The sequence below is a fragment of the Muntiacus reevesi genome, chromosome 9, assembly GCF_963930625.1.
Source record: "Muntiacus reevesi chromosome 9, mMunRee1.1, whole genome shotgun sequence".
NCBI classification, from domain to species: Eukaryota; Metazoa; Chordata; class Mammalia; order Artiodactyla; family Cervidae; genus Muntiacus; species Muntiacus reevesi.
This window is the reverse complement of record NC_089257.1, coordinates 1,666,910-1,678,806: the sequence shown is the minus strand read 5'-3', so window position 1 is coordinate 1,678,806 and position 11,897 is coordinate 1,666,910. Positions and strand designations below refer to the sequence as shown.

At 42.4% G+C, this 11,897-nt stretch overlaps 1 pseudogene; it reads right to left on the bottom strand.

The window, feature by feature from the left end:
• Positions 1–7,059: 7,059 nt before the first annotated feature.
• Positions 7,060–8,001, bottom strand: LOC136175207 (olfactory receptor 5AN1-like; annotated as a pseudogene).
• Positions 8,002–11,897: the final 3,896 nt, after the last annotated feature.

The window sequence follows — 11,897 nt, the reverse complement described above, 5'->3', positions numbered from 1 at the left end:
CCAATTTTGTTTATTTTTTCAAAAAAAAACACAGCTTTTAACTTTGTTGATTTTTGCTATGGTCTCTTTAGTTTCTTTTGCGTTGATTTCTGCCCTAATTTTTAAGATTTCTTTCCTTCTGCTAACCCTGGGGTTCTTCATTTCTTCCTTCTCTAATTGCTTTAGGTGTAGAGTTAGGTTATTTATTTGACTTTTTTCTTGTTTTTGAGGTAAGCCTGTAATGTTGTGAACTTTCCCCTTAGCACTGCTTTTACAGTGTCCCATAGGTTTTGGGTTGTTGTGTTTCATTTTCATTCATTTCTGTGCATATTTTGATTTCATTTTTTATTTCTTCTATGATTTGTTGGTTATTCAGAAGCGTGTTATTTAGCCTCCATATGTTTGAATTTTAAACAATTTTTTCCCTGCAATTGAGATCTAATCTTACTGCACTGTGGTCAGAAAAGATGACTGGAATGATTTCAATTTTTTTAAATTTTCCAAGACTGGATTTATGGCCCAGGATGTGGTCTATTCTGGAGAAGGTTCTGTGTGCACTTGAGAAAAAGGAGAAATTAATTGTTTTGGGGTGAAATGTCCTATAGATATCAATTAGGTCTAGCTGGCCCACTGTGTCATTTAAAGTTTGTGTTTCCTTGTTAATTTTCTGTTTAGTTGATCTATCCATAGTTGTGAGTGGGGTATTAAAGTCTCCCACTATTATTGTGTTACTGTTAATTTCCTCTTTCATACTCGTTAGTGTTTGCCTTACATATTGCAGTGCTCCTATGTTGGGTGCATATATTTATAATTGTAATATCTTCTTCTTGGATTGATCCTTTGATCATTATGTAGTGTCCTTCTTTGTCTCTTTTCACAGCCTTTATTTGAAAGCCTATTTTACCTGATATGAGTATTGTGACTCCTGCTTTGTTTTGTTCTCTGTTTTTATGAAATATTTTTTTCCAGCCCTTCGCTTTTAGTCTGTATGTGTCTCTTGTTTTGAGGTGGGTCTCTTGTTTTTTTTTTTTTTTCCCCAACTATCTTTATTAGTTGGAGGCTAATTGCTTCACAACATGTAGTGGGTTTTGTCATACATTGACATGAATTAGCCATGGAGTTTCATGTATTCCCCATCCCGATCCCCTCCCACCTCCCCCCCCCCCCCCACAAGGTGGGTCTCTTGTAGACAGCATACATAGGGGTCTTGTTTTAGTATCCATTCATCCAATCTTTGTCTTTTAGTTGGGGCATTCAACCCATTTGCATTTAAGGTAATTATTGATAGGTGTGGTCTCGTTGCCATTTACTTCGTTGTTTTGGGTTCATGTTTATGCAGCCTTTCTGTGTTTCCTGTCTAGAGAAGATTCTTTAGCATTTGTTGAAGAGCTGGTTTGGTGGTGTTGAATTCTCTCAGCTTTTGCTTGTCTGTAAAGCTTTTGAATTCTCCTTCATATCTGAATGAGATCCTTGCTGGGTACAGTAATCTAGGTTGTAGGTTATTGTCTTTCATTACTTTCAGTATGTCCTGCCATTCCCTTCTGGCCTGGAGGGTTTCTATTGATAGATCAGCTGTTATCCTTATGGGAATCCCTTTGTGTGTTATTTGTTGTTTCTCCCTTGCTGCTTTTAGTATTTGTTCTTTGTGTTTGATCTTTGTTAATTTGATTAATATGTGTCTTGGTGTGTTTTGCCTTGGGTTTATCCTGTTTGGGACTCTCTGGGTTTCTTGGACTTGGGTGGCTATTTCCTTCCCCATTTTAGGGAAGTTTTCAGCTATTATCTCCTCGAGTATTTTCTCATGGCCTTTCTTTTTGTCTTCTCCTTCTGGGACTCCTATGATTTGAATGTTGGGGCGTTTCACATTGTCCCAGAGGTCCCTGAAGTTGTCTTCATTTCTTTTGATTCTTTTTTGCTCTCTGCTTCATTTATTTCCACCATTTTATCTTCTACCTCACTTATCCTCTCTTTTGTCTCCTTATTCTACTCTTGGCTCCCTCCAGAGTGTTTTTGATCTCATTCATTGCATTATTCATTTTTAATTGACTCTTTTTTATTTCTTCTAGTTCCTTTTTAAACAATTCTTGCATCTTCTCAATATATGTCTCCAGGCTATTTATCTGTAACTCCATTTTTTTTTTCAAGATTTTAGATCATTTTCATTATCACTATTCTAAATTCTTTTGCAGGTAGATTCCCTATCTCCTCCTCTTTTGTTTGACTTGGTGGACATTTTTCATGTTCCTTTACCTGTTGGGTATTTCTCTGCTTTTTCATCTTGTTTAGATTGCTGTGTCTGGAATGGGCTTTCTGTATTCTGGAGGTGTGTTTCCTTTTTATTGTGGAGGTTTTACCCAGTGGGTGGGGTTAGATGATTGACTTGTCAAGGTTTCCTGATTACTGAAGTTTGCGTCGGTGTTCTGGTGCGTGGATCTTGATTTCTTCTCTTTGGAGAGCAATGGAGTGCCCAGTAATGAGTTTTGAGGTGGGTCTATGTGTTAGATGTGACCTTGGCCAGCCTGTATGTTGACCTTCAGGGCTATGTTCCTGCGTTGCTGGAGAATTTGCGTGGTATGTCTTGCTCTAAAATTTATTGGCTCTTGGGTGGTGGTTGGTTTCAGTGTAGGTATGGAGGCTTTTGGACGGTCTCTTATGACTTAAAGTTCCATGTTGTCAGGAGTATTCTGATGTTCTTAGGTTCTGGGCTTAAGTCTCCTGCCTCTGGGTTTCAGTTTTATTCTTCCTGTAGTCTCAGGACTTCTCCAACTATACATCACTGATAATAAAACTTCTAGGTTAATGGTGAAAAGTTTCTCCCCCGTTAGGGAAACCCAGAGAGATTCACAGAGTTACATGAAGAAGAGGAGAGGGAGGAGGGAGATAGAGATGAGCAGGAGGAGAAAAAGGGGGACTCAGGAGGAGAGAGACAGATTTACACAGTTGTCTGTTCCCAGAGTGTTCTCCGTAGCCCAGACACCCACAAAGTTTCACAGAATTAGATTGGGAAGAGAAGGGGAAAGGAGGAAATAGAGATGTTCTGAGGTAGAAAATGAAGAGTCAAGATTGGGAGAGAATAATCAACACACTCCTGAGTAAAAATGGAAACTGAATATTGGATTCTTAAATGTCCACAATTTATATCATATACTGAAAAACAAAGATTAAAAATCTAGAGTAGAGGTTAAACTCTTAAAAATATTATATTAAAAACAAAAACCAAAACACACAAATAAATTTTAGAAATATATATGTAGTTCGGTTTAAAAATAGGGCTTTTCTTGTTTTTTTTTTTTTTTTTGTAAGGTTATAGTGTAATGAAAATTAAAATTCATGAGTAGTAGAGGAGTAATAGAGGACTTTAAAAGGAAATAAGAGAAATAGAAAAATAGAAAATAGAAGAGAAAAAGGAAAAAAAACAGAAAGAAAAACCAAGAAAAATTTTTTCCTAATTAAAAAAATTGTAAAAATCTATGAAAATTAAAGTTAAGGAGTAAAGGGGGAGTAATAGGGAATTTTAAAAGAAATAAAAGAGAAAAAAGAAAATAGAAAAAAGAAAAAAAAATTTTTCTTTCTTACTAAAAAAAAAGAAAAAAGTAAAAATATATCTAGGAATTTCTCTGGCGCTGTTGCGGTCAGTGTGAGTTTGTTTCAGTTTCAGATAGCTCTTCGTTCCAGCTTACACTTCTCGATATCTACAGGCCCCTTCCGATGTAGTCGGTGTTATCTACAGGGCTTTTGATCTGTTGCATCGGTCCCTTTTGAAGCGGTTCCCTTTGTTTATTTGGCTTCTGTTGCCGGTCTCTTCAGGGCCTCATTTCCGCCCTGGCACAGGCGGGCGGAGGTGGACTCTTATTCAGGTCGCTAGTTCCGTCGCGCTGCGGGGAGGGGCGGGCGCTGCTTTCCCCGTCTGCGCTGCTCAGGCTCCCGGCTGCTCTGTATGGAGTATGCCCTGCGCTGCCTGCGGTTCCAGCCCTCGGGTGTTCCACAAAAGCGCGGAACAAAAACCTGCGCCTGCTTTTTGTGCCTTCCCCGTCTGAGCAGCTCAGGTGGCCAGGAGCTTGTCGGGCGCACTCTTCCCAGGTGCGCGCGCCCTCTGCCCTCCGCGTCCCCAGCCCCAGTCCCCGCCCGCGCCGGTCGGGTGCCTGCGCCCTCTGTCTCGCCGCGACCCTCCCGCGGATGTCGACCATCCAGAATCTCAGGAGGTCAGGTCTTTGATTAGAAACTGGGGGCCCGTTTGCAGTGCGGTAGGGGATGCGATCCTTGGGGCCCAACCTGCCCTCTTCCCCTCCCCCCTGCCTCCTGCCTCCGGAGGGGCTGGGCCGGTCCGCAGTCTGCGAGCCCTTCTCAGGACTTGCTCGGTCCCTTTGTTCTGCGAACGGCCGGCAGTGTGTTCCAGCTGGTTAATTTTCTCTCTCTCTTGCTATCCACAGTTTAAGTTGGCAACTCACAAAAGCTCCCTCCGATTGCCCTCAGGGCACTCAGGCCCGGTCCTTACCCTAAGCAATGCCGCCCGCTCTTCTCCGTTCAGCCCCCACTTGCTGGTGGCGGATGCGGGCGTCTGGGGTACTTTTCTGCTGGGAGTTGCTTTTAGGCTCGTAATCTGTGGGTTTTATTTATTGTTCCCCTCCCAGTCAGGTTGCCCTCCGAGATTCAAACACTTCCCCCAGGCCCGCCAGTGCGAGGGTTTCTCGGTGTCTGGAAACTTCCTCTATTGAGAGTCCCTTCCCGGGATGGATCTCCATCCTTAGCTGTTTTGTCTCTCTTTTTATCTTTTATATTTTGTCCTACCTCTTTTCGAAGACAATGGGTTGCTTTTCTGGGCGTCTGGTGACCTCAGCTAGCGATCGGAAGTTGTTTTGTGAAGTTTGCTCTGCATTCAGTTATACTTTTGATGAATTTGTAGGGGAGAAAGTGGTCTCCCCATCCTAATCCTCTGCCATCTTGGCTCCTTCTTGTTCTTATTTTTAAACAGATCACAAGGACCACAAACTTACATCCTCCTAATGAAAATGAAATTTGGCCAGAGTTAAGAATACTGCCTATTTAAATCTATTTCCTCTTTTGCACTTTAAGGTTTCCTGGCAAATATCAGCATTAAAGTAACTCTAACCTTTCTACTCCAACCATTATTTCACACCATACAATCACAAGTTTTGGGGACATCAAATGTTGAACACAGATAAAAGAAAAGACTTTATAACAGATTTTCATATTTGTTCTTGGTCTACAGTATAAAATATTTAGTAACTTTATTATGTCCATGAATTCTCATACAATTCTCATCACATCAAACATGTTCAGATGCTTGAAATAGCAGAAATGATTTGTAGCATGATCACACTGTCCATGTCCAACAAGGATGGGCTTAGTTGCCTCTGACTCTGCAGTCCCATGCACTGTAGCCCACAGGCTCCTCTGCTCATGTGATATCTCCAGGCAAGTGTAATCCGGGGCCAGAGATGAGGCTTGATCGCTCAGAGCTTTTGTGTAATAAAGTTGTATTAAAGTATAAAGGAGACAAATCTTGTGACATAGACATCAGAAGGTGGTAGGAAGAGTGTCCGCAAAGGAGTTATATACTTTCCAAAGAATCCAAAGAATGTCTGGAGTTTGTAAAGACCTCACCAGACCTACTCCCATAATTTACATTTTAAGATAACAGAGTTGGCCAGAAGGTTTAATCCAAAGACTGTCCTCAGGCAGGATATATCCTTATAAGGACCAGATCTACTCCCATAATTTATGTTTTAAGATAACAGAATTACCCAGACGGTTTAATCCAGAGACTGTGCTCAGGCAGGATACATTATTGCTATATAATCCTAAGGAAGGTAGAGGGAAAAAAGTAAAAAGTTTGTCCTTTCTTCCTCCTTGAGTATTCCACAGCTTTCTCTCCTTGGAGACCCCTAGATTTCTTATCAACCTTCCTAGGAAATGACTCTCTCATTCCCAACCCAGGGATCAAACCTGCGTCTCTTGCATTTCCTGCATTGGCAGGCAGATTCTTTATCACTAGCACCACCTGGGAAGCCTGCCATCTTAGGGTGAATTTTCCAAATTTAATGGGAGAGAGATTTGAGTCCTACAATATCAGAAATCTCTATTGATTGTCACATTGTTTTCTAATATCATCCCCATCAGAAATCCCCTTTGTACACTAGAGGCAAGAAATTACATCATGAAACTTGTCTGTAAATAGCACAGAAGGGAACACATGCTTCATTCCATTCCTCTTTATTATTCAAGCTGCCTCCGCCTTCAATAGATTACAGTGGTGGAGCCTAGGATATAATCCCAAGCTTATTGGGTAATTGTCCCTGAGTAGGACTTACACAAATATAAGCTGTGTCATACTGGCCTTCCCAGGAGGCACAATCAGGCCGATGAAGTGAAGCGAAGTAAAGTAAAAGTCACTCAATCACGTCCAACTCTTCGTAACCCCATGGGCTGTACAGTCCATGGAATTCTCCAGGCCAGAATACTGGAGTGGGTAGCTGTTCCTTTCTCCAGGGAATCTTCCCAACCAGGGATTGAGCCCAGGTTTCCTGCATTGCAGTCGGACTGTTCACCAGCTGAGCCACCAAGGAAGTCGAAGCAGACCAATAGTATACCTTGTCTCTGCGTACACTGTCATCAGAAACACAGAACAAACCTTGGCCACCACCACGTCTGGATTGGGCTGCGTCAGAATATTTGGGAAATAAGGTTGATGCACTTCTGAGGTCTATGTCAGCTGTCTCTCCTTCAGGGTCAGAAGCCCGAGATTGAACGGGCTCCCTCTCAGAAGCAAAAGAGAAGTAGCAAGGTTCTAAACCTTAATGTTTCACAAATACTTACAGATATATTAACAAGTATTGATGCTACTCCTCATGGACGATGAAAACTATGAACCTTAGGATGCAAAGACATCATGTTCATGTGACAACAATTCAGCTATTGGTACATATTGGCATATTGTGTATCATATTAAGCCATCTTTGTCAAAGGAGCCAGGAATTCTATAGTCCTTTCATATGAATATTATTGAGGGTTAAGATGACTCTAAAAAGACAAATTCATCAGAAATCTCAATCTATGGCCTCAGCAACACCCTCTCTTCTTTTGCAACCTCTTCAAGGCATCTTTGATTTCTTTGTTTCTCAGACTGTAAATCAAAGGATTCAGCATGGGAATCATCACCGTGTAGAAGACCGATGCAAATCAGTCATAGCTGGAGGAAGCACTGGAGCTGGAGCTCAGATAGACAAACATCCCTGAGGTATAGAAGAGGCTCACTGTGGTCAGGTGGGAAGCACATGTGTTGAAAGCTTTGGATCTGCCTTTCACGGAAGTGATCTTCAGGATGGAGATGACAATGTAGACATAGGATGTCATGATAATGGAAACATTTAGTATCCCAAAGATCATTGTCGATAAAGCAGTAAAGAGTTGTACAGAGAATGTGTCGGTGCAGGACAGAACTAACAGCTGGGGCATGTCACAGAAGAAGTGGTTGATGACATTAGGCCCACAGAACTGGAACTGCAACATGAAACACAAAAGGAATATAGAAGCAGAGAGTCCAGCCATGTAGGATCCCAGCACCATGTGACCGCAGAGAGCTGGCGACATGATTGAGGAATAGAGGAGTGGGTTACAAATGGCAGCATATCGGTCATAAGCCATGGCGGTCATGAGGCAAGACTCACTCAGCCCGATGGTTGAGAATACGAAATTCTGAATCACACAGTCCACATAGGTGATCATTTTCTGTTCCCGGAAGAAATCGTAAAGCATCTTGGGGGCTGTGGCAGTCACGTAGCAGATATCCATGAAGGACAGGTTACTGAGGAAGAAGTACATGGGCGTGTGGAGGTGGGAGTCCATTCTTATTAAGATGAGGAGGGACAGGTTCCAAGTCAGGGTCATAATGTATACCACCAGGAATATGAGAAAAAGCACTTCTATGATTCTGGGAAAATCTGAGAATCCCAAGAGGATAAAATAAGTGATCTCTGTGATATTTTCTCTCCCAATCATTGATTTGATGCTCCTAAAATCAGAAGAGAGACGAGAGGATGCGTTGCTGATTCAAGTGAGATGGTAGCGTTACAAATCTCATATTTCCCCCCTATTGACCCCTGGAAAAGGGGAAATGCTTAACTGTCCTGGGGAAAGACCTCGGTCTTTCATCTCAACTTGTGAAGAAGTAATGTCTCAGTGTTTCAGGTTCTCAGTTATCTCATGAGGTAGGTCTCATGAAAATTAAAAGAGATATTGAAAAGGCTGGAAAACCACTACAATATTGTAAAGTAATTAGCCTCCATTTAAAATAAATTAATTTTATAAAATTCAAATAAAAAAAAAACGCTGACATAAAACAACAGAAATCCTGTGGTTACTATATATAAATAAGAGCTCATAGATTAAAATAATGGTTTCCTAAGAGACTGCTGATAACTCAACGTACAACGGCTGCTTTATAATAACAAGGCATAATCCGTCATTCAGCATAAGTTTGAAATAGCTATTCTCTCCCAGATGGCCATCTGGATAGATTTTTAAATTTTCTTCTTTTACTCACAAGATAACTTCCAAAATTTTTAAAAATATATTTAACACAGCAGCTTCTAAATAGCTGGAAAATTATATCATGATTTAGAAATCTGATATTTTTGTGAGACTTAAAGATATGCTTATTTTCAAAAACTTGATTGAACTTGGAGAGTATTACACTTAGTGAAATAAGCCAGATAGAGAAAGACAAATACTATATGATATCACTTACATGTGGAATCTAAAAAATAATACAAATGAATGAAAATAATAAAAAGAGAATAACAGTTGCAGAGAACAAACTGATAGTTGCCAGTTGGGAGAGGGAAGTGAGTAGGGGCAAGACAAAGGCAGGGAGTTAAGAGGTACAAGCTGCTATTTATAAAACAAATAAGCAACCGGTTACATCATACAGTGTATAGAATACAACCAGAGGGGAGGAGCCAAGATGGCGGAGGAGTAGGACGGGGAGACCACTTTCTCTCCTAGAAATTCATCAAAAGAATAACTGAACGCAGAGCAAACTTCACAAAACAACTTCCGATCGCTAGCTGGGGTCACCAGGCGCCCAGAAAAGCAGCCCATTGTCTTCGAAAGGAGGTAGGACAAAATATAAAAGATAAAAAATGAGACAAAAGAGCTAAGGATGGAGATCCGTCCCGGGAAGGGTCTTAATCGAGGACGTTTCCAGACACCGGGAAACCCTCGCTCTGGCGGGCCTGGGGGAAGTGTTTGAATCTCGGAGGGCAACCTGACTAGGAGGGAAACAATAAATAAAACCCACAGATTACGAGCCTAAAAGCAACTCCCAGCAGAAAAGTACCCCAGACGCCCGCATCCGCCACCAGCAAGTGGGGGCGGAGCGGAGAGGAGCGGGCGGCATTGCTTGGGGCAGGGTCCGGGCCTGAGAGCCCTGTGGACAATCGGAGGGAGCTTTTGTGGGTTCCCAGCTTGAAGTGTGGGAGAGCAAAAGAGAGAGAGAAAATTAACCGGCCCGAACACACTGCCTGCCGCTCGCAGAACAAAGGGACCGAGAAAGTCCTGAGAAGAGCTCGCAGGCCGTGGACCGGCCCAGCCCCGCCGGAGGCAGGAGGCAGGGGGGAGGGGAAGGGGGCAGGCTCGGCCCCAAGGACCGCATCCCCTGCCGCACTGCAAACGGGCCTCCGCCTTCTAATCAAAGACCTCCCGAGATTCTGGATGGCCGATCCGCCGGGAGGGTCGTGGCTAGACAGAGTACACGCACCCGGCCAGTGCGGGCGGGACTAGGGCTGGGGACGCGGAGGGCAGAGGGCGCACGCACCCGACTGGCGCGGCGGAAACTGAGGCTGGGACCGCGCAGGACAGAAGGCGCGCCACGCCCGGGGAGAGAGCGTACGACGGGCGCCTGGTGCCTGAGCCACTCGGCGGCGTGGGGACAAAACGCAGGCGCAGCTTTGTGTTCCGCGCTTTTGTGAATCACCCGAGGGGTGGAACCAGGCACAGCGTGGGGCGCGCTCCATGCAGAGCAGCCGGGAGCCTGAGCAGCGCAGACAGAGAAAATAGCGCCAGCCCCTCCCCGGAGCGCGAGGGAACTAGCTACCTGAATAAGAGTCCACCTCCGCCCGGCTGTGTCAGGGCGGAAATGAAGCCCTGAAGAGACCGGCAGCAGAAGCCAAATAAACAAAGGGAACCGCTTCAGAAGGAGCCAGTGCGACAGATTAAAATCCCTGAAGAAAACACCGACTTCACCGGAAGGGCCTGTAGATATCGAGAAGTGTAAGCTGGAACGAGGAGCTATCTGAAACTGAGCCGAACCCACATTGACCGCAACCTCTCCAGAGAAATTCCTAGATATAGTTTTACCTTTTTTCTTTTTTCTTTTTTTTTAACTAAGAAAAAAAAATTTTTTTTCTTTTTTCTCTTTTATTGTCCTTTAAAATTCCCTATTACTCCCCCATTACTCCTTAACTTTCATTTTCATAAGATTTTTACGATTTTTTTAAATTAGGTAAAACAATTTTTTTCTCTTTTTTTTTTCTTTTTCTTCTTTTTTTTTCCTTTTCTTTTTTATTCTTCTCTTCTATTTTCTATTTTTCTTTTCTTCATTTCTTTTAAAGTCATCTAGTACTCCTCTTACTACTCCTTAATTTTCATTTTCAATACACTATAACCTTACAGGGAAAAAAAAAAAAAAGAAGAAGAGAAGCCCTATTTTTAAACCAAACTTCATATATATTTCTAAATTTTTTTTTAATGTTTTGGTTTTTGTTTTTAATATAGTATTTTTAAGAGTCTCACCTCTACTCTAGATTTTTAATTTTTGTTTTTCAGTATATGACATAAATTGTGAACATTTAAGAATCCAATATTCAGCTCCCATTTTTATTCAGGGGTGTGTTGATTATTCTCTCCCAATCTTGACTCTCTGTTTCCTACCTCAGAACACCTCTATTTCCTCCTTTCCCTTTCTCTTCCCAATCCAATTCTGTGAATCTTTGTGGGTGTCTTGGCTACGGAGAACACTCTGGGGTCAGACAACTTCGTAGATCTGTCTCTCTCTTCTTGAGTCCCCCTTTTTCTCCTCCTGCTCATATCTATCTCCCTCCTCCCTCTCCCCTTCCTCATGTAACTCTGTGAACCTCTCTGGGTGTCCCTAACGGAGGAGAAACTTTTCACCATTAACCTAGAAGTTTTATTATCAGTGCTGTATAGTTGGAGAAGTCCTGAGACTACAGGAAGAATAAAACTGAAATCCAGAGGCAGGAGACTTAAGCACAAAACCTGAGAACACCAGAAAACTCCTGACCACGTGGATCTTTAAGTAATAAGTGACCATCCAAAAGCCTCCAAACCTACACTGAAACAAACCACCACCCAAGAGCCAATAAATTTTAGAGCAAGACATACCACGCAAATTCTCCAGCAACGCAGGAACATAGCCCTGAACGTCAACATACAGACTACCCAAGGTCACACCTAACACATAAACCCATCTCAAAACTCATTACTGGGCACTCCATTGCTTTCCAAAGAGAAGAAATCAAGATCCACGCACCAGAACACTGACGAAAGCTTCGCTAATCAGGAAACCTTGACAAGCCAATCATCTAACCCCACCCACTGGGTAAAACCTCCACAATAAAAAGGAACCACAGACCTCCAGAATACAGAAAGCCCACTCCAGACACAGCAATCTAAACAAGATGAAAAGGCAAAGAAATACCCAACAGGTAAAGGAACATGAAAAAAGTCCACCAAGTCAAACAAAAGAGGAGGAGATAGGGAATCTACCTGAAAAAGAATTTAGAATAATGATAATAAAAATGATCCAAAATCTTGAAAGCAAAATGGAGTTACAGATAAACAGCCTGGAGACAAAGATTGAAAAGATGCAAGAAATGCTT